Source organism: Eulemur rufifrons, chromosome 8 (genome assembly GCF_041146395.1).
Source record: "Eulemur rufifrons isolate Redbay chromosome 8, OSU_ERuf_1, whole genome shotgun sequence".
Taxonomy (NCBI): domain Eukaryota; kingdom Metazoa; phylum Chordata; class Mammalia; order Primates; family Lemuridae; genus Eulemur; species Eulemur rufifrons.
Window position 1 is genome coordinate 63,428,569 of NC_090990.1, and position 22,137 is coordinate 63,450,705.

Consider the following 22,137-nt stretch of genomic DNA (forward strand, 5'->3'; position numbering starts at 1 on the left):
CAAACTCTTTCCATGAGCCCATGTTGTATGTTGGTGTTTTGATGTAACAAATGGATTTTGCAATTCAAAAGGATGTTTATAGATGTCATGGTAGTAGGTTTCTAGGTGAAATGAAAAGAAAAAAATTTGTTCTCCAGCTCCACAGCTTTCATTGAAGTGCAAAATCACAGCATAGGTTTTATATTCAGAAATATCACAGGAGCAGTCAAAATAAATATATGAACTCAAGGTTCTAGAATATGTACTCTCACAACTTCATTTTTTTTTCCTGATAGACAATACAATTTCTACCTTTAATTTTGGAGTCTCCTACTTTATCATCCATATATTTGATCAGTAAAAGAAATATTCTTTGCAGAGATTGGAAAGCAAAAAACACTTAAGAATCTCTATAGAATTTTCATAGAGTCTTTTACATACCGATCAAGTTGGGTAAGTATCTCATGGGGGCAAATTGATTGATATTAATCAAATTTAGTTCCAAGAGTTTTAGAAACATTAAGTTGAAACCTCCTCATGGAAATATAATTTAATACCAGGTAAATGTTCTTGTTTGCCATTACCTGAATGATTACATGGCCTTTGAAATTTATACAAGCTTGAAATGTACCCAAAATGTTAGACTCCTTTGAGGAAACATATATTGAAATGTGTAATGATAATACTTTTATATAAAATTGAACCAAATACCCATAACACATGTGCCTTTCACCTTATTTTCTGTAGTAATACATCAAAGCAAGGACGTTAGTTTTAAAAAGAGGGAGGGAGGTGGAATTTCATATGAAATTTGAAAACACCTGAGTTCAGTTTTTGTGGATTTTTTAATGTTTTAAAACTATATGTTTATCTCTAACTTTACTTTTCTCTCAGAGAAAAATGTATCATCATGGAACTGTAATATTTTACACTGCAATGAGTTTATACACTAGAAAGATCAGTGACCTGAGAATTAAGAAACTCTTTTCTGAAATGAGCTCTACCACCATCTGGTTGTATAACTTTGGGCAAGTCGGGAAACCTCTCTAGACCTTGTAGATGTTGTCCACAAGGTTGTAAAGTCAGGATATTGGAATAAATCATTTAAAAGGTGCGTGTATGAGGGCTTTGTTTAGCATCTACAGGTGTCCAACCACTACTCAGAGAGACCCAAAGAGCAACAGCCCAACCTGGGCCTTTTATTGCCAACCTGGGATTCTGTCCTGAATGTGCTCTCCTGCTTAGACAAAGTGGACTGAAAAAAAATGTAGAAACACCAGAGACACCTTTTTGGTTCACTCTTATAGCCCCAGTAAGGATCAAGCCAAAAGACCCAGGCCTTTGCCCTGGGCACCTTCTTTACCTTCTTAGGTCTTCAGAACTGGGGATTCTCAAATTGTACCCCCCCCAAAAAAAAATCAGTTCCAAATTTAATGAAAAGTGATAGGATATTGTTATGTGGTAGTCCACCCCCTTGGTCTATTATATTTTGACTCTGAAACCTATCAGGAATCTTTCTCTCTTCCCAGAGCCCCATTTATCAAAGTTTGATAAATTTTCTCAATATTTACAACTCCAATGGTATCTTTAAGTATTTAAATTAAAGCAAAATGATTAGATATACAGCTCTGGAATCAGCCTGTTTCCTTGTCTCAGCTTCTCACCTAGTAGTTGTGTAACTGAGCAAGTTACTTGATTTCTCTAAGCCAATAATTAAAATCGTTACTTACTTATTCCTTTGCAAACACATGCAGAGGGTGGCTAGCTGCTGGCCTTAACATCTTCCTTAATCACAATGGCTTGCAAGAATCACTGTGGTGTGAGGCAGATTGGCCAATCAGATGGTTAGGAATGCAGGCAGGTAGCCCTGGAAAAGAAGTGAGCTCCCAGCATTCATTCATTGACTGTCCCTTCATTCATGCAATAAATATTTACTGTGATATTACTACAGGACAATGAACAATACTTTGCTCTAATAGACATTCTAGTTAGGGGAAGTACTCAATAAACAAGCAAACAAATAAAGCAGTTAATATTGGATGGTAAGTGCTTATCACATTCCCTTTTAAATACTGTCTTCTAAGCTTCAATTTTGGTCAGTAGAATGGAAGTAGTAATAACTACTCCTCACAGGTGTTATAAGTACTGAATAAGATTGTGCATGTCAAGTCTAATTCAGCACCTCACATAAAATAAGCATTCATCAATGATAATAATAGGTCACTATAATTATCATTGTGATGATATCGTGATGATGCAGTTGAGATGGCATGGTGGTAGGAGTGGTGATATCCAATTTTCTTTTTTTCAGTTTAAGAAATCTTTTACTAAAATAAGGTAAAATTTGCACGGCAATATAATTAAACTACATAATGATTTCAATAACTCCACTTTTACATTAAAAGATGAAAAATAAACCCCTTATACACTGACTAGAGTTTGGTCACTGAAATAATACATAATATATTATTAATAATTCCATCCAATTTACCCGTATATTTGTTTGCTTGCAATCTCAGATGCAGATCTTACGGTAGGATTGAAGGGAGCAACAGGCACAGGACCTGCTATGGTTTGAACGTTTGCAGTCCCTCAAAATTCATGTTGAAACTTAACCCCCAAGGTTGTGGTATTAAGAAGTGGGGCTTTTGAGAGGTGATGAGAGATTAGATCATGAGGCCTCCACCCTCATAAATGAGATTAGTGTCCTTATAAAAGCTTGGTTACCCCTTCTGGTATGTGAAGACACAGCTAGAAGGCATCGTCTTTGAAGCAGAGAGCAAGCCCTCATCAGACAATGAATCTGTTAACACCTTGATCTTGGACTTTCCAGTTTCCAGAAGTTTCAGAAATAAATGTTTGTTGTTTATAAGCCACTCACTATATGGTATTTTGTTAGAGCAGTTCAAACAGACTGTGACACGAGCTTTCCCAATATTGCCAGAATAACGTGATGATTTAATAGCACAAGCTCTGATACCGTAGGTCAACCTGGGTTTCATCTGGCTTTTCCTCTTACCAGCTGTGAGCCTGTGAAAGTTGTTCATCCTCCTTGAGTCTTGTTTTTCTCATGTCTAAAAACAAAACCTATCTCTTGACTGTTGCGTGAGCATCAGTTAGATAATGAATGTAAAGTGAGTATTACAGTTTCTCACATAAATTAAATAAATTCTCAAAAATGTTAGCTATTACTATTATTATGACCCATGATCTAATCTTTCTACCATTTCTTTTAAACACTTTTCTAATTTTAGGATGAAAGGTTAGAAAATGATTTCCGTGTTGCAACCTTCCCAAATGTATCCAGATATTACCATTTTAGTGGCTAGAAATGCCCATTTTACAGTTAATGATTTTCTAGTCTTTAACATTGAGAAGTTACATAAGTGTATATTTCTCCAAAGGCCTTAATAAAACAAAACAAACAAGCAAAAACAAAGATAATGCTTTGCTAACATTTAATTGGGGCCACTCGTGAGTGGTAGGATTTCAGGTGACTTTGACTGTATTCTTTCTATGGCCTATTAACACTTTTATTTTCTCAGAATTGGCACTTGTAAGAAATGGTTGCTCACCTCTGACTGAAGTCCTTATCGCACATTGATTATCAGTCAGTGCCTTAGAGGAATTAGTTGCCAGTCAGGGACAGCAAGAATCCTCCCAGGATGGATGTGTGGAGGACAAGGGGAGCTGAGGAACAGGGAAATGTTTCCAGGAAGAAGGAACTACTAATAAAGGATGTGTATGGTGATGATTCAGTGAAGTGGGGTGTCAACAGTCTGACTTGTGCCTTAGCTAACAGTACATTTTCAATTACCACTAATGACCCTTCCTTACATGTGACTAACCATCACCCATTCCTCCTCCTAAAAATGAAGTTAAGTTGCTTGCCCAAGGATGCATACGTGAAAGAGCCAAGCCCTATGAATTCTCTAATAATGATGAGACAAATATATGGTTTTTGATATTTGCATATGCTTCTGCAGTTAAAAAAAAACTTTTGGTGAATTATTTCACCTGATCCTCATGCAAAAAAAAAAAAATCCTGTTGAATATCATTATCCCATTTTACAGATGCAATTGAAAAGCTCAGAATGTACAAGTAATTTAAAATCACATTGCCGGAGCCATATCTTAAATATACAGTTTCTGACTCAGTCCAGTGTCTTTCCAACACATTACACTGCTTTCATTCATTAATTGCACATACAAAGTATCAAAATGAAGTCTATATAAGCCAAACCCTCATCCTCAAACCAAAACTGTGATTCTGGTTCAAAATAACACATAATTTAGTGTGAAAAATAAAATTTGTATGCACAAAAGAACTTAAGTTTCCTTTCAGAGTACAGATGAACAAATATAGGATTAAACATAATTTGCATGTATGATCCAAATTCCCCCGACCCCCATTTCCCCTAATATTGGGCATTCTAAATCAATTTTGGAAGGAGGAATGTAATGCGCACATTTCTCTATTATATCACTAGATTTCACTGATTTTGAGATTTATTTCTTCCTTTTTTAGTCTACGCTTATTAAATCCTACTGAAAGTCAGACTCCTGTACCAAGCAGTGGGGTGATAGTGTTAAGAAAATGACACCACCTTTCCTTCATGGAGTTTACCAATTTTTGCAATGCACAGTGGAAAACTACTAGCTCAGTCAATAACAAAATTTGTTGAAATCTAGATTCCAAAATTGCCTAATGCTTCTTTCTCTTCAGCAAGGCCCTGTTTTAAGTGCAAGTCTGCTTTAAGTGTGGCTGTTTGTAAGACAAGAGTGATTATTATCATAGTCCCCATGTGATGACCTTCACTTTATCATTCTTCTCATTCCTGATTAATGTTCAGTGGCCTTGTCAGAGATTCTCCTCTACTATGCCAATCTGCCGCTTCCAGACCTGTTTCACCTCCCTTCCTCGCCTGCACTACTCAGAACAGGATTTCCGAAAACCTTTTCTGCAAGCTATAAAAATGCTTTCTTCTACATATACTGATAAAATGAATATGAATGTGATTGATTGTGATACTAATCAAGGATTAGAAAAGGGAATAGTTCCACAGTAGCTTTTTAAAATCCTCTTAAATCTTTTTTCATTCTTTTTTTCTTTTTCTTTGGTTTTCCTCTTTTATAATTCAAAATATTAAGAGGGTATAAATCTTGTTGGTTACATGTATCGCTTTTGTTATGTTTGAGCCAGGGTTATCAGTGTGCCTATCACCCACATGGTGTTCGTTGCACCATTAGGTAGGTTTTTGCTCATCCCTTCCTCCCCCTTCTCCCTGCTTGATTTCCACTGAGTTTTACTTCCCTCTGCGCACATGTGTGCTCATCGGATAGTTCCAATTTAATAATGAGTACATGTGGTGTTTGTTTTTCAATTCCTTATATACTTCACTTAGGATAATGGTCTCCAGTTCCACCCAAATTATTAAAAAAGGCCTTAATTCATCTTTCTTCATGGCTGAGTAGTATTCCATAGTATACATATACTACCTTTTGTTAATCAACTCATGAATTTATGGGCCCTTGGATTGATTCCACATCTTTGCAATTGTAAATTGTGCTGCAATAAATATTCAAGTTCAGGTGAATTTTTAATAAAATAGCTTCTTTTCCTTTGGGTAAATACCCAGTAGTGGGATCACTGTATCATATGGTAGATCTACTTTTAGTTCTTTGAGGAATCTCCATACTGATTTCCATAGAGGTTGTACTAATTTGCAATCCCACCAACAGGATATAAGAATTCCTTTTTCTTTGTATCCATGCCAGCATCTATTGTTTATGGACTTTTTAAATAAAAGCCATTTTAACTGAGGTAAGGTGATATCTCATTCTGATTTTAATTTGCATTTCCCTGATGATTGGTGATGTTGAACATTTTTTCATGTTTACTGGCCATTTGTCTATCATCTTTTGAAAAGCTTCTGTTCATATTTTTGCCCACTTTTTAATGGATTGTTTGTTTTTTCCTTGCTGATTTTCTTGAGTTCATCGTAGATTCTGGGTATTAGCCCTTCATCAGATGCATAGCTTGTGAATATTTTCTTCCATTCTGTAGGCTGTCCATTTGCTCTATTGGTTATATCCTTAGCTGTACAGAAGCCTTTTAATTTAATCAAGTGTCATTTATTTATTTTTGTTGTAGCTATGATTTCCATTGGGGTCTTCTTCATAAATTCTGTGACTAAGTTGATATCTAGAAGAGTTTGTCCAACATTTTCTTCTAGCATTCTTATGGTTTCATGCTTTATGTTTAAGTCTTCTATCCATCTGGAATTAATTTTTGTGAGTGGTTAGTGATATGGATCCTGTTTCATTCTAAGGCGTGTGGCTATCTAATTTTCCCAGCACCATTTATTGAGTAGGGATTCTTTTCCCCAGTGTATATTGTTGTCTGCTTGGTAAAAGGTCAGATGGCTGGATGTGGATGGTTTCATATCAGGGTTCTCTGTTCTCTTCCATTGGTCTATGTGTCTATTTTTGTGCCAGTACCATGCTGTTTTGGTTACTATAGACTCGCAGTAAAGTTTGAAGCCTGGTAATGTGATGGTTCCAGATTTGTTCTTTTTGCTAAAGACTACTTTGTCTATTCTGGCTCTTTTCTGGTTCCAAATGAAGAGTAGAATTATTTTTTCTAGATCTATGAAATATGATGTTGGTATTTTGGTGACGATTGCATTGAATCTATAAATCATGTTGGGCAGTATGGACATTTTAACAATGTTGATTCTATGGATCCATGAGTGTGGTGTGTTTTTTCCATTTTTTTGTGTCATCTGTGATTTAATTCTCAGTGTTTTATAGTTCTCTTTGTAGAGATCTCTCACTTCCTTGGTTAAGTATATTCCTAGGTATTTTATTTTCTTTGTTGCTATTGTGAATAGTATTGAGTCTTTGATTTGACTCTCAGCTTGACTGTTACTGGTGTATAGGAATGCTACTGATTTGTCTACATTGCTTTTGTAACCTGAGACTTTGCTGAATTTATTTATCGATTCCAGGAGTCTCTTGGCAGAATCTTTGGGGTTTTCTAGATATAAGATTATATTGTCAGCAAAAAGCTATAGTTTGATGTCCTTTTTCCTGATTTAGATACTCTTTCTTTCTTTCTCTTAGCTGATTGCTCTGGCTAGGACTTTCAGCACTACATTGAATAGAAGCGGGTACCCTTGTCTTTTGCCAGTTCTTAAGGGGAATGCTTTCAAATTTTCACCATTCAGTATAATGTTGCCTGTGGGTTTGTCATATACGGCTTTTATAATCTTGAGATATATTCCTTCTATGCCTAGTTTGTTGAGGGTTTTTATTATAAAACTGTGCTGAATTTTATCAAATGCCTTTTCTGCACATATTAGATGATCATGTGGTCTTTGTTTTTTCTTCCGTTTATGTGGTGAATCACATTTGTTAATTTACACATGTTGAACCATCCCTGTGATGAAGCCCACTTGGTCATGGTGGATTATTATTTATTTATTTATTGATGTGCTGTTGAATTCAGTTTGCTAGTATTTTATTGAGGATTTTTGCATCTATATTCATAAGGAATATTGGTCAGTAGTTTTCCCTTTTGGTTCTGTCCTTTCCTGGCTTTGGTATCAAGGTAATACTGGTTTCATAGAACGAGTTGGGGAGGATGCCCTCCTTCTCAATGTCATGTAATAATTTCTGCAGTATGAGTACCAGCTCTTCTTCATAGGTCTGGTAAAATTCAGCTGTGAATCCATCTGGTATGGAATTTTATTTGTTGGAAGATTTTTTATTACTGCTTCAATGTTTTTGCTCCTTATTGGTCTGTTCAGGAGTGCTGTTTCTTCCTGATTGAGTCTTGGGAGGTTGTGTGTTTCCAAGAATTTGTCCACTTCCTCTACTTTTTCAAGTTTATGTGCATAGAGATTTTCACAGTATTCACAGATTATATTTTGTATTTCTGTGGTTTAAGTTGTAACATATCCTTTGTCATTTCTGATTGAGCTTATTTGGGTCCTTTCTCTGCTATTCCTGGCTAATCTAGCAAGAGGTCTAACAATTTTATCTTTTCAAAGAACCAACTTTTTGTTTCATTTATTCTTTTTATCTTTTTTGTTTTCTAATTCATTTAGTTCTGCTCTCAACTTAGTTAATTTTTTTTATTCTGCTGGCTTTGAGTTTGGTTTGTTCTTCTTTTCTAGTTCCTTGAGATGTGTCATTAGATTGTTGATTTGTGATCTTTCCATCTTTTTGATGTAGGCATTTAAGACTATGAATTTTCCCCTTAGGACTACTTTTGCTGAATCCCATTGATTTCGATAGCTTGTGTCCCCTTTGTCATTTAGTTCGAGAAATCTTTTGATTTCTATCTTAATTTTATTATTGACCCAGGCTTCTGGGGAAAGTTTCCAGGGAGGGGCTGAAGTGGCCCCACCCAGCCAGAAAGTCTGCTTGTGGGGACAGGGCCATCTGAGATCCATAGGCTGGCTGCCAGAAGCAGGTTTTGCTCTTCTCCCCTGACCCCTGCTCCATTGTGTCTCTCCAGCATCTGCCAGCAGGCAGGAGCTCTAACTAACTGAGCTCTAACACAATAGCACTGTGGGCTGGGAGCTTCCCTGTCCAGGATCCATCCCTGGTTGGGGGAGGGGTACTTTGTGGGGGAAGGTTTATTCACCAAGTGCACTGTGGCTGGGACCCATACAGTGCTCTCTTTTCAGTTCTGCCTAAGTGGGCTCCCTTGCCTTCCAAGATTAGCTCACAAATATCCCCTCTGTACCCACAAGCAACACAATTGAGTCCTCAGAGTATGGGACCTGGCCTGAGGACCTGTCCCTGGTCCCTGAAGATCAATTCCTGACTGCGCCAGGGAAAAGTGTGTTGGTCCTGAGTTGCCTATGGGGTGCTCAAGCAGGTTTGATGTCCCTCTGCTTCAGGGTGTGCCCTGCTCTGCTCTGCTGGAAGAGCTGAGCAGGCAGCACCTGGCAGGGCCAGTGAACAGGGACCTCACGGTCCGAGCACCCCTGCTCCTCTGTAGGTGTTTAAGAGGAAAGGTTTGAGTTCCACTCTCTGTGGAAGCCCAACAGGGGGAAGCAGCAGCTCCTGAGAGCACCAGCTCAAGTGTCTCTCTTGGCAGCCATGGGCAGGGAAGGGGAGCAGGAGGAAAAGAGTCTAAATGGAGGAAATGTAGCACTCTGGTCTTCTCTGTCCCTCTCTCTGGAAGGCAGCCCACCGAGAATGTCCTGGCTTTGGGGTCACGCAGATCCTCTGGAACCCACCAGCCCCCTGTGGATCCTGCAGTCCGGGCTGGAATTGGGAAATGTTTGTGTGGGAATGAGCAAGATGAAAACTGAGGAGCTAGAGCCCCTTTGGGAGGACAAAGGCACATGGTGAGTGGAGAAGCAATATGGTGCCTGCCATCTCAACTCAGGTCTGTGGTCATTGGAAGCACCCCAAGGGTGCTGGCAGTGTGGTGCTTTCTCCTCAAGAAGCTCCCAGTTCACTCCCAGCAGCAGCTCTCGGACTCGTGAGGGTATAAAGGCTCTCCAGTCACTCAGGAGCCTGCCGACTGCCAGAGATGCGAGGCAGGGGGAAAAATAAACTGTTCCACCTACTCTTTTCGCTGGAATACAAGCCTCTCAGGGCTTGATCTCTTCCAATATCTTGCTCCTTCTTGTTCTGTTCTGTAACTTCTTCCCGTGGAATCTCTGGTAAGTTCTGGCACTTTTCCCTAAGAATTATACCTGATCTATTTATTGTTTGTTTGGTGTTTTTTTGTTTTTTTTTTTCTTTTTCATCTAAAAATTTTCCTTCTTTCTGAGACAATCTGGCAGCTGGTGTCTCTGATCAGCCATATTGTCTCTCTCTTTTCACTCTTCATGTTGATTAGAAATAGATTTCTAGTTTCAAGTATTACCCAGCTGCAGAACCAGGTGAGACTGTAAGTCTTGATGGAGCAAGTTAATTATGTCCATTTCTTTGATCTTCTATCTGAGTTGGGAATATTTCTTAATTGCCTGAGTAATTTTCTTGCACTCATTGCCCAGGTCCTTGAGGGTTGGTAATGTGAAGTGCATTGGTCCTGTATTATGCATGGCTGTCAGTGCATAGGTTATTCTGTTAATACCATGATCCAGATGAGTGGAGAGAGGACTCGTACTCCCCTGGGGTATCTTGATGGGCTAATCCTCGGCTGGGAAGAGTTTGTGAACTTTTGCATGTGTCATAGTAGCATTATGAGATCTCTTGGAGAAATCACCCTTTGCTTTACGGTAAAGGAGTACAAGTCTCCCATGTGTTTCCATGGCTGCATATTAGCATGATGGTCTTCTTTCAAGTTCATCACCAGATTATTACACTGTCCAGACTGTTTTCTTTAGGACATCCATTAGTCTAGAGGATTTGGTAGGCAACCAAAAAATTACTAATGAGAGTTGCCACTTACGTACTGGCATACTCTTGTTTTCACAATGATTCTTAAAGCAATGAATTGTACTCAATGGTCAGTTCCAGTCATTTGAGGTTCCCTTAAGTGCATTATGAATTCTGTGAGTCTGCTGGAGTCTTCAGTCAGATAATTTGCAAATAGAGGTTAAAATAGGGTCAGAGTCCTTAGGTCTATGAAATATTACTCTCAAATTTCCATTCTTATTTTTTCAATAAACTTCCCCAAGTAGAAAAATAATATATTAGTACATGTTTATTTTATATGATCATTTTAGAGATTGCCTAAACTAAAGGTGGTGTTGACTTATTACAATTAAGACTCCTCTTAATATACAGTCAACAAACATTTTCTTGACATCTAATCTGGACCAGGCACTAGGATATTAACTGATAGTACTAGGATCAATGACTAACTTGAAGGTGTCTAACTTTGAGGTCACAGTGGCAAAAATTAAATGACTTAACTAAAAAGGGATAAAGAATACAGGGTGTCCCAAAAGTCACCATACATAGAGAAAATGGGAAATTATAGCTAAATGTACCTTTATTTATAAAATATTCATTACAAAAGTGTAGAAAATTTTTCCTTTATATGGAGACTTTTGGGACCCCTGTATACAGAGTTCCAAGAAGCTCTTTCACAATTGCAGAAGTTACTTTGGGCTAAATCTTCCTTAAACTTGTAAATTTAATAACAGTAGTTAATAATTTCATAGCATTCACCATGTGCCAGAAAATGTTTTAAGTAATTATTTAGTTCCACCCATAGTAAATATTGCTATCCCTCTTTTGCAAACAAGGAAATTGAGACACAGAGAGAAAAGGACACTTCAGTAATTTCAGGCAACCTAGAAATTGAATCCAGGCAGTCTGACTTCAGGGTCCAACTTCCTATCAAGTACATGGTACAGCCTCTCATTGAACTCTGCTCTTGAGCCTTGGGTCTTCAACCGCCCTATTCTTCCCCTTATTTTGAGAATTTTGCACTTTCCTTGTTCTCTCATCTCATTACACTAGTCTAACTGTTTGGAATACTTTTCTCCTATCATCCATGTGACACTACCTCTTATCCTACAAAATTCAGTTCATGGTTTATTCTCTTCCTTGAATCTTTAGGCTAGTTCAGATGTACCTCTTCTGTGTTCCCGTAGTGTCTTGTGTATACATATGTGCATAACTAACATTTATTGAGCATTGATATATACCCAAAATTAAGTCTTTCTCATAGATTATTTTCTTCCATCTTTGCAGCAACCCTGTGGGAAGACACACCACTTTCACAGAAAGAATATCAAGAAAGTGATTATTAAGGAATTTGCATAAGGTTATAATTAATTAACTAATGGTAACTGACAAAGTCAGGATTCAAACTCAGACAGTCTGATGCCAAACACCTTGCTCTTAGGCATCATATCCATATGTATGTTGCATACATGTGTACACACACAAAATTATCCTAATACTTGCTACACTGTGTATCTTTCCTTTACCGAAAGCACCTTGGGAGTCAGCCATGGCTTATTTTACTTTGTATCTCCAGTTCCTACCACACCGCCTAGCAAAGAAATAGAGTATGAAATTTTAAGTGCTATAAATCTTAATTATGGTTCCTTATTGGTATCCTTTTTTTTTTTTTTTTTTGCCTTTAGTCCTTCAACTAATACTTATTTCATAGTGTTTCCTAGGGCTTCAAACCCTAGTCTTCTCATTCTTTTGAGATTCATTGCTATGATGTTAGCTACCACTTGCTATAGTTATGATTTACAAATTCAAATTACCTATACTGACTTCTGGAATTTGTCCTACTCCCTACTTCTATACATACTGATCCTTCTACCTGGAATGTTTTTCTTTCTTTCTTTGACCTGCAAACTCCAAACTATTCTTCTGAATTCATCTCAGGATGAATCTGTTGGATTCATGTGTTCCTCCCTCTGTATGTTTTAATCCACATTTCTTTGGCTAGCACAATTTATGATTTGCATCATATTACAAGTATATGTTTACTCATATCTCTTCCCCCTAGGAGACTATCAGAAAGAATTCTGCTATATTCATTTGGGTATCCTAGTTTCTGAAAGAGTATATCACATAAAGTATGCTCAAAAAATCAGTTAGTAAATAAATGAATAAGGAATCTGAAGAATATATTTTTAGTACTACTATATTTGCAAGGGGATGCTTTTTATTGGGAAGTAACGTGTAACTTCAGATTACAGGAAAGTAATCTGAAGATGTCATAAATAATTAGTATGTTAACTCTTTAAAATATAGAGTTAATGTAAGGAGATTAATATTTTATTCTGTCTTTTTTATGTATTTTCAATGTGTAATTAACAATAGGAGGACACTTTAACCTTATCACTAATATCCAAGCTTTCTCTTTTTGAAGAGTCCAAATCCTTTGCCCAACTTGTGCTGGCCCCAGGTCACGAGTCCACATCAGTGCTTCTGGTACAGAAGCAATTTTTTCTCTCTCCTGGGGTAGCAGGGTCATCTGATTGGACTTTCCATGGTCCTGGCTGAATAGTAAGGGAATTAAATTGCAGTGTCAAAGGAAATTACTCATTCTAAGAAGGATTCACACATTATCTATGGCCAAAACCATCTCTGACACTCATTTATGATTAAAATTAAAAGTAAGAAAGAAAAGGCCGTTTGGCAGCACTTCTATGACAATAAAAATGTGAGGACCAAATTAAATCGATGGTGCTGGTCTGTGGCACACCAGATAAGAAAGTGGTTTTCTCAGTGGTGTTTTAGCATTTAGAGGAATAGCCAGTAAGAAGGGAGAGAGAATATGTGCCCCAAAGTGAGTTGGTCTATACAGAACTTCCTTCCAGAACAAGTCTTATTCAGGTCAATGTCCGGTAGGTTCAAGTCACTCAGATACTCTCTCATGGGAAGTTGTTAAGGAGCAAAGGTTTCTGTTTTTGTTTTTGTTTTGATGGAACTGTAAAAGTCTTTAAAGGAGAAACCTTTTCCAAAAAAAGCTCATTGTTCACATCATCAATAAGCATTCACTGCTCTGCTTAATTTTATTTTGACCAGAGTCCCAGTCATATATCTGAAACATGCTTACGTGTCCTAAGGTAATGGGTGGTTAAACTGAGTAGTGTAAAAGATAATTTCTTGATAATGTAGCCCTAAAATAACATGGACTTGAAGTAAAATGCAGGCTTTAAGATATTTCAAAATCATACAGCCTGGCTTAAAAATTGTGCTGAATCCTATGCCTGTAGAGGAAATAAAATTAAAATGTTAGATTTAAAAGGAAACTCAATATTGATTGTTAGGAGTAAAAATGGTTTGTTTTTTTTTTTTTCAGAAGGCCATAGAACTATTTTAGTTCCTGGAATAAATATAGCAGGAAAGATAGTTTAAATGAGAAAGGCTTCTAGATTTATTTAAAGATGTGTCATCTCTTTGGCCTCTTCATAGAGGGCAGACAGAACAAAAATGATTTATCAGCTGGGCTATCTACCTTTTAGAAGTCTGTGATTTGTTTCTTATATAGGCCCATTTTTATACTTTTATTTTATTGCCTAGCACTTAAACACTTAAGAATATTTTTCTTCAAACATCAGTTTTCTCAACCTAGTGGACATTTATATTCTTATAAAAGCAGGCTCTTTTCAAGTCTGAAGTACAGTTGACCAGTTGACTATTTTATTCTGATTCTTAAACATTTTAATGGCAGTGATACTTAAGTTACTCTCATGTGATGATAACTACTAGATAGTTCTACATTTCCATAAAAATATGTTTGTGGAGCTCACTGGGAGTTATATATGTTTATGTGTTTATTAGGTACTTGCCTGCTAAAGCCCATCAACACTAATGGAGAATTAGTACCAATTACCATAGTAATTGTTGGTAACTGTATCTACTTTAGATCAAACTTCGAACTAAAACAATTATTAATTTAAATTTTAGGTTTTTATATCTTCTTTTAGGAAGTCCAAATTCTAATGAAAACTAGTTATTTCCTGAGAAACAAATAGATGATGGGTAGTGGTTAATGTTCAGGCAAATGTATTCAATGCAGGCTGTGAAACTGTTTCTGTGAGTGGGACAAGAGTAAGAGTTAGTGACAGTCAGATTTCCTGAACATTGAACCTGTGAAACAAAGATTGTTTTGGATCCAGCTATAGGGCTGGCATTATAATATACCAAGTATAGGTATTTAAGAATAGATAACCAGTTTAATAATAACAAAAATTTCCTGCTTGAATTTTTCCCTTGATAAAATCATCATAAATGCCCAAATTAATCTACTAAAAATATCACTTAAATGTCCATATGTTTTAGGTCCTCCACTGAGAGCCAATAGAAATTAGAACAAATACTGAGGAATTAGAGTTACAATGGAATTGATCAAACCAAATTAAATCTCTTTTTCAATTTAATCACATGACCTCTGACAAGTTTCAGTCTATTTTTTGATGATTTTGAAAGAAATCAATTGATCTTGCCTGAATTTAGCTATGTTAATAAATGATATCAAGATATACCTTCACTATGATTCTTGGGTCAGTCCACTATTTTATAACAAATAATACCTGGAAAAAGATTCCATCTCTCAATTTGAACATAATTTTAACTAAGTATCAATATCAATGGAATTCAAATTTACTTGGGTTGACCACTTCAGCAGGTTAAAATAAAATCAAAGTAATCTAATAAATTTTAATTTTCCATTAACAGACTTTATTTTTCTTAATTATATTCTTAGTACACATATTAAGTACTTTATATTTAATATCATATTTTATCTTTAGACTACCTAGTGAGGTCAGTATTACTGTTCTCTACCTTATAGATGAAAAAGTCACATAGACCCATAAATTACAGTATAAATTACTGTCAATAATCTAGTTTAGTGATAGATTGACATGTAGTCATGATGTTATAAAGAAAAATTCAAAAATTAAATAGGGAATCCTGCATGGATCATGATTAATCCAATTTTGAGTGCCTGTAAGGGCTGGAGGGGGGAGAAGAAAGAGGAGCAGGAGAGAAAAAGAAAGAGAGAAAGAGTCTGCTATATTGAGAGATCCAAATATTCAAATGAAACATCACCTGATTCACAAAAGGATATTGTTCAATTTTCATATTTAATCTTAGGCATACTTTACCAACTAACCTCCAATTAATATCAGTGCTATGTTATATATTTTGTCATACAACTTCAATAAATATGTATTTGTTATTGTTAATTTTTATCATGTTAATTACACAATATGAATTTTCCCTATGAATTTGTAGTTGTAAGAACATTTTAAACAAAAAGAGTAGTGTCTGAATCAAATAAACAAAACTGAAACAATTCAAAATAAAGATCAACGAACTTAGCCTTTTGGTCTTCAAAAATTATAAAGCAATTGTTCTCTAAGAAATAATTATTTTTGAAGCATCCTACTTCACTGTGCAGATCATGAAATTAGTGACTTTCTTTCCCTTAACACTCTGTACTTGTATCAAATAGCTAAATGATGTTTGTAATCATTTTTGCATTAAAAAGATCATTTTTCCATACATGTAAAATTTTCCCAAAAAAATGTAGAGTAATTATGTTTTAGGTTTTGTTTTATCTTGATAGGATTTGTTGTTTTATTCTTAAGAAAATAAAATGATTTACTTTGTCATGTTATACTCAGAGTTAAAGGCTAATATAAAGGTTTTGTGTGTATTAGCTATCCATTACTACTTAAATTATCTCAAGACATGGTGGCTTAAAACAACAATAAACATGTTTTATCTCTCACAGTATTGACGGGTTAGGAATTTGGGAGTGGCTTAGCTGGTCACTCCTGGCTCAAGGTGTTCCATGAGTTTGTAGTCAAGATGTCAGATGGGGTTGAGTCATGAAAACGCTTGACTGGCTGGCGGCACTGGTGCGCTGAAGCAGGCTCACGTGGCTTCCAAACTATGATTCTTAAGTCTTCAGGAATTTTACAAAGTAGATATTAAATAAGCCATTATAAAAAATTAAAATATATAAACTTATAATTAAATAAGTTATATTTTAAGAAGGTAATAAATATTCAAAACTACTTTCTAATAATTTTACTATGTTTACTACAATCTATGCTTTTGAGGTTTCTTACTTGTTTCCTGCCTGTATGGTGGAAATACACAGAGTGCTGTGCTACTGTGCATCTCTTCCTAATTCCGTGTTCTGTGAAATAACGTTGGTAGGTTGAAATTGAGCGTAGTGTGAGTATGTATACAACAGAAATGGACAAATGCTACAAATCAGGCTTAATTTATTGTTTTGTTAATTGCCTAGACCTAAGAAAATGATATAATAAATGTTAATAATGCAGATTACATTTAAAAGTGCATTTTGTCCACAGCAGTTACAATGTTACTAGCATAAAACATTGAAGAAATATTCTTCTAATATTCAAATTCCATTTTCCAATTCAGCAAAGAAGTCATTCATGCTATTGATCCAGTGAAGTTCCAGCATAGGTCTTTGTTTTTTCACTTTTGTTTTGTTCAAGGTAAACAAAAATATTAACCACCATTTTCATCAGAACTACACTCATTCATCAGTAACATGAGTTACTTATTTGCTGAATTGACCAGTAATCAAACAGTTATTCAAAATCTGATTTTGTGACACTATTGTTGGTGATACATTATTAATATAAAAACTGATAATGAATTTTGAAAGAAATAGGAAGTCACACTGAAATATAGATATATAAAATTCATAATAAAGAATATGATATATTTTATTATTTCTGATAAATTTCATACAACATATTCTTTATACAATTCATGGCATCTGGCTTCCCCCTAGAGTAAATGATCCAAGAAAGGAATAACCTGGTGAAATCTATATCCTTTTTATGGCCTAGCCTTAGAACTCATATAGCATCTGTCTCTTTCATGAAACAAATCTATACATAGGGCAATTTTCAAAGAATAGTTAGTTAGATGCAAGTCACTAAGCCTGGGACACATCCAAGCCTAGGCCACATCTCTCTCTCTCTCTCTCTCTCTCTCTCTCTTTGCTACACTTACCCAAGGTGATACATTTCATCTCAAGAACAGCGGCTAGTATTCCATCGAGACACATTCTTCTTAAAGAACTCCAGTGGTCAGATAACTATTGCAAGCCATACATTCTGTTATGTTGTCCTTTCTCTTCCTATCCGTACAAAGTGCCCTTCTAAAAGTTATCGCAAGATTAATCACATTTCTGTTAAAATATAATAAACAGAAGTGATAGGTAAATTATCTATTAATGCCAAAAGAAAAATATAGGTATAGAATAATTTTTCATTTATAAATGTTAATGTCACAGAGTCTGTAAAGCACCTAGAAAATTCAGGTGAACTGCTTTTGGTCTAGTAACCATTACTGTCCTAGATTTAGAATTACTTCAAGAAAGAATGAGATAGAAAGAAAGAAAGAAAGTGAGAGAGAGAGAGGAGAAGGCAGGAAAGAAGGTAAGAAGAGAAAGAAACCCTAAATATAAAGATGTAAACTTTAATTCTTAGGAAATTTTTTTTCATTCACATTCTAAGATTTGTTAGTAAAAATATAGATATGCAATTGTGAGTATGAAGTTTGAAATAGTCATTATATATTCTATTCACTTACCTAAGTACCATTTCAAAAGATTTGAGCTTTTGTTGGATCTGTTCTTGGAATCTGAATTTTATGAATAAATAATTTTTTTATATTTCTAGCCTCTATTGTTTCACATTTGATTTTCTGTGACAAGATATAATGCAGCAATAGTAATACTTTGCTTTTTCATAACAGTTTCCACAGCAAGTTTATAGAAGTATTATCTGTTAACCCAAAGCTAAATTGCACGCTGACAAATATGACAGGTGTGAGAGGAGAGCAGGGGGAGGTGAAAGGGGATGGAGTGGGCGACACCCGCATGGGAATACACTGCTTCCTGCATAGGCTTGCACAACAGTTGCAAAATGAAAGTTATCCATCATGCTTATGCAGAAATAGGTCACAGTCACATTTTTGCAATTGTTATAATCTTTTTGGCTAATGCAAACCCCCAAGCCACATTTGTGGCATTATAATCTCATAATCAGAAGGAACAATTTGGTAAACCACCTTTATCTCAAAGATATGATCTTTAAACTCTACATACTCCACATCCCAAATTCGATCACATCAGCATCAGAGACTGCTATGGACTTAATTGTGTCTCCCCAAAATTCATATGTTGAAGCCCTAACTCCCTTTGTGACTATACCTGGAGATAGTCTTTAGGAGGTAATTAGGTTAAATGAAGTCATAAGGGTGGGGTTCTGATCTGATAGGACCCTGGCTCTGCACGTAGAGAAAGAACTCTTTCTGTCTTTGTTCCTCTCTTTCCCTCCCTCCTTCCCTCTCCCACCCCCGTCATGCAAAGGCACAGTGAGAAAGCGGCCATCTATAAAGGCAAGAAGAAAGCTCATAGATGAGAGCTTATATTCAGATAAGGACCAGAAAATGAAGCAGCCAGCACCTTGATCTTGGAATTCCCACCCTCTAAACCTGTGAGAAAATAAAGTTCTGCTGTTTGAGCCAAACAGTCCATGGCATTTTGTAATGGAAGCCCAAGGTGACGAAGACAGATTTTGGTACCAACAAGTGAGGTGCTGCTGTAACAAATGCCTAAAAATGTGGAAGTGGATTTGGAATCTGGTGATGAGTAGAGGCTAGAAGCGTTTTCAGGTGCATACTAGAAAAAGCCTAGATTTCTCTGAAGTGACTATTGGTAGAAACACAGATGTAACAGTGGTTCTGGTGAGGGCTCAAAAGGAAACAAGGAAAGCTGGAGAGAAAGCTTTCATCTTCTTAGAGAATACATAAATAATTATGAACCGGATGTTGGTAGAAATAGGAACATTAAAACCTATTCTGGCGAAGTCTCAGATGGAAATGCGGAACAGTTTAGGAACAGTTTAGCGGAAACTGGAGAAAAGGTAATAGCTTGTTATAAAGTGGCAAGGAACTTGGCTGCATTATGTTCTAGTGTTTTGTGGAAGCTTGAACTTGCAAGTGACAAAATCGGATATTTAGCTGAGGAGATTTGTGAGCAAAGTATTGAAGATGTGGCTTGGGTCTTCCTTACTGCTTATAATAAAATGCAAGAGCAGAGAGATAAATTAAAGAAGGGATTTTTAAGCAAAAAGGAATCTGAATTTGGTGATTTGGAAAATTCCTCATATTGCAAAAAAAAAAAAATGAGAAAGATTGTTTTAAAGAGAACACTAACCATGTGGCTGAAGAACCATCTGATAAAAAGATCATGGGTGCATTTCACGGACTTAATCATACATCTCTGCACAAGCCAGGAATACAGATGGGATTATACCAGCAAAGACACTACCAGTTTTAACTGAAGGGAGCAGAGAAAATAGGACAAATTAAGGAAGGCTGTTGGACTTCTTAGATTCCGTAGGCCTGGACCATAGAACTATTCAGCTGTAAATGCACACTGTTCTTCAAGGAAAGGAAAGAATGATCCTGAAGGTGATTCACAAATTGTCAGGGCTTCCTCTCCCACCACAGGCCCAGAGGGCAAGGCTACTTCTCCTTGGTGTCAGCAAAACAGGTGGCCACCACAAAGGCTGAGTGAGCAGGGCCACCCCACAGAGCTGAAAAAGTGGGCTGCTCTGCAGAACCATGTGGTGACGCTGCCACCCCAGTGGGCCCGGAAAGCAGGGCATCAAATCAAAGATCATTCTCAAGCTTTAAGATCTCATGGATCTAGCTTCTCCTATAGCTAAGAATCTAAAACGTGTCCCCACCATGTACACATACATGCACGCACACATCACCTTGTGCAAGCACACATCCCTGATTTAATTCAGCTGCTCCCGATGTTTTCAAACAAGATCATGGTAACAGCATCCCCTGGGATTGCAGTGTCTCTTAGTGCAATCAGAATCTAACTTCTTAAAAGTAGCCCTTCTCCTTTCCCTGTGTTCTTCTTCTCTGACCATAAAAGGTACAGTTAGTATAGTAGGGCCAGAGAGGGGGCGGGGATGGGGGAGGGCATTGTCCAAGACAACTTTATTAAAAGTTTAGGATGATTTCCCTGAGCCTGGCTAAAAATAAACATGAATTGAGATTAAAATTCCCGAGTTTGAGAGCTAGATTTAAGAAATGTCAAAAAACCAATGAAAATAAAACCTAAAAATAAATACCCACAACAACAAAGAAAGGTCTCACCATGAGTAGCTTTCAAAAACTACTCTTTCTTGCTGTCATTAAAAAAATAAAAATGTTTTAAAATTAGGACATTATAAAATATGAGATGGCTCGACCAAGCCTTTCCAGTGTAATACTGGGACACAGTAAACAATTACATTATATAAACCAACCATCTGAGAAGAAATGATAATTAAAGTAATGCATCTGCATGCTTCATTGATTTATGAATTTGTTTAATGATTCTTGTTCGGAGTAGCAAAAGCTATTATGCATTCACTGATTTTAGGAGACAATATATAACTGCATGACCTTTTGCTGCACCAATGGAAGTAATCTGCAGCAATACTCTGAGAGATTCAAACGTCACACTGATTTTTGATTACACATTAAACCATATATTTTTTCTTCATCGAAAAAGTTTTATGATTGTGTATTCATAACTATTGATTGTTTTGGAAGGAATCATGGCACACAGCAAAATTGCCTCCCAAGAGCTAAGGTTAGGTTTAAATCAATGGAAGCAAAGCCACTAACCGTGCTGGGGATCCTGGCACCAGGCCCCTCCACAGGCCTCACTCCACAGCCACTAAGGAGGTGTCTGCTTGTAACCAGGTGCTGCTGGACAAATGCTAAGTGATGGGTGGTCATTCTTATCAGGGAATTTCTTTGTTTATATGGTGTGCAGTCACACGCTGATCTTTCTATTCATGTTTTCTTGTGATGTAAACTTCCTTGTTTGTTTTCATTTCGTTTTAACCTGGGAGCCAGTAAACCTTAGCACACAGGCTAATCTGAGAGGGAAAAATGGAAACTTAAGACTCAGTGATGACAAGAATGGCAGGAACGTAGGAATGGTATTAGCGCTCTGAATTCTGGACTCTTTAAAAGCCTCTTCGCCCTGCTTCCCCCCTTCACCTTGCACCAGTCTCTCCAAAAATCCAAAGAAAGAGATGTTAAAGAGAAACCTGTTTTGAAAGCTGCACACACATACACACACGCATACACACACGCACACACACAGACGCCAGCATTCATTCACTGGATTCAGTAAATCCAAGCATTCTTTCATCAGCATGTCCATGCTTGACTGGGAGCAGATATAAGAAAAATATAGAAACAGCCAATTTGCCATATCAGATCAGACCACACATTTATCTATTTCCTTATTTTGCCTCCGAGAGTGACCAGTTTCTGAGGCTTCATAGGAAGGTGGAGGAAAAATTGAACAAAAGAAAAAATACTTTCTTCATACATGTGTTAGACACTCATTCTCCAGTTATGGAAGCACTTTACAATCTTCTATTCTTATGCTCTTTTATCTTGTTTTTCCCCTCCCCTACACCTTCCCAAGCCATATCAAACTTAAAATAATTACTGAAAATGCCATTTGAGTAGTCTGTGAAATATTTTGGCAACCTTACAATTTATTATACACCCTTCTTTCATTCGTCTTGTTTTGAGATTTACCTCTGTTGAAAAGTTGATTGTGATTTTAGGAATGAATTTTTAAGGAATAAAACCAAACAAATACTACATGGAAATAAATAA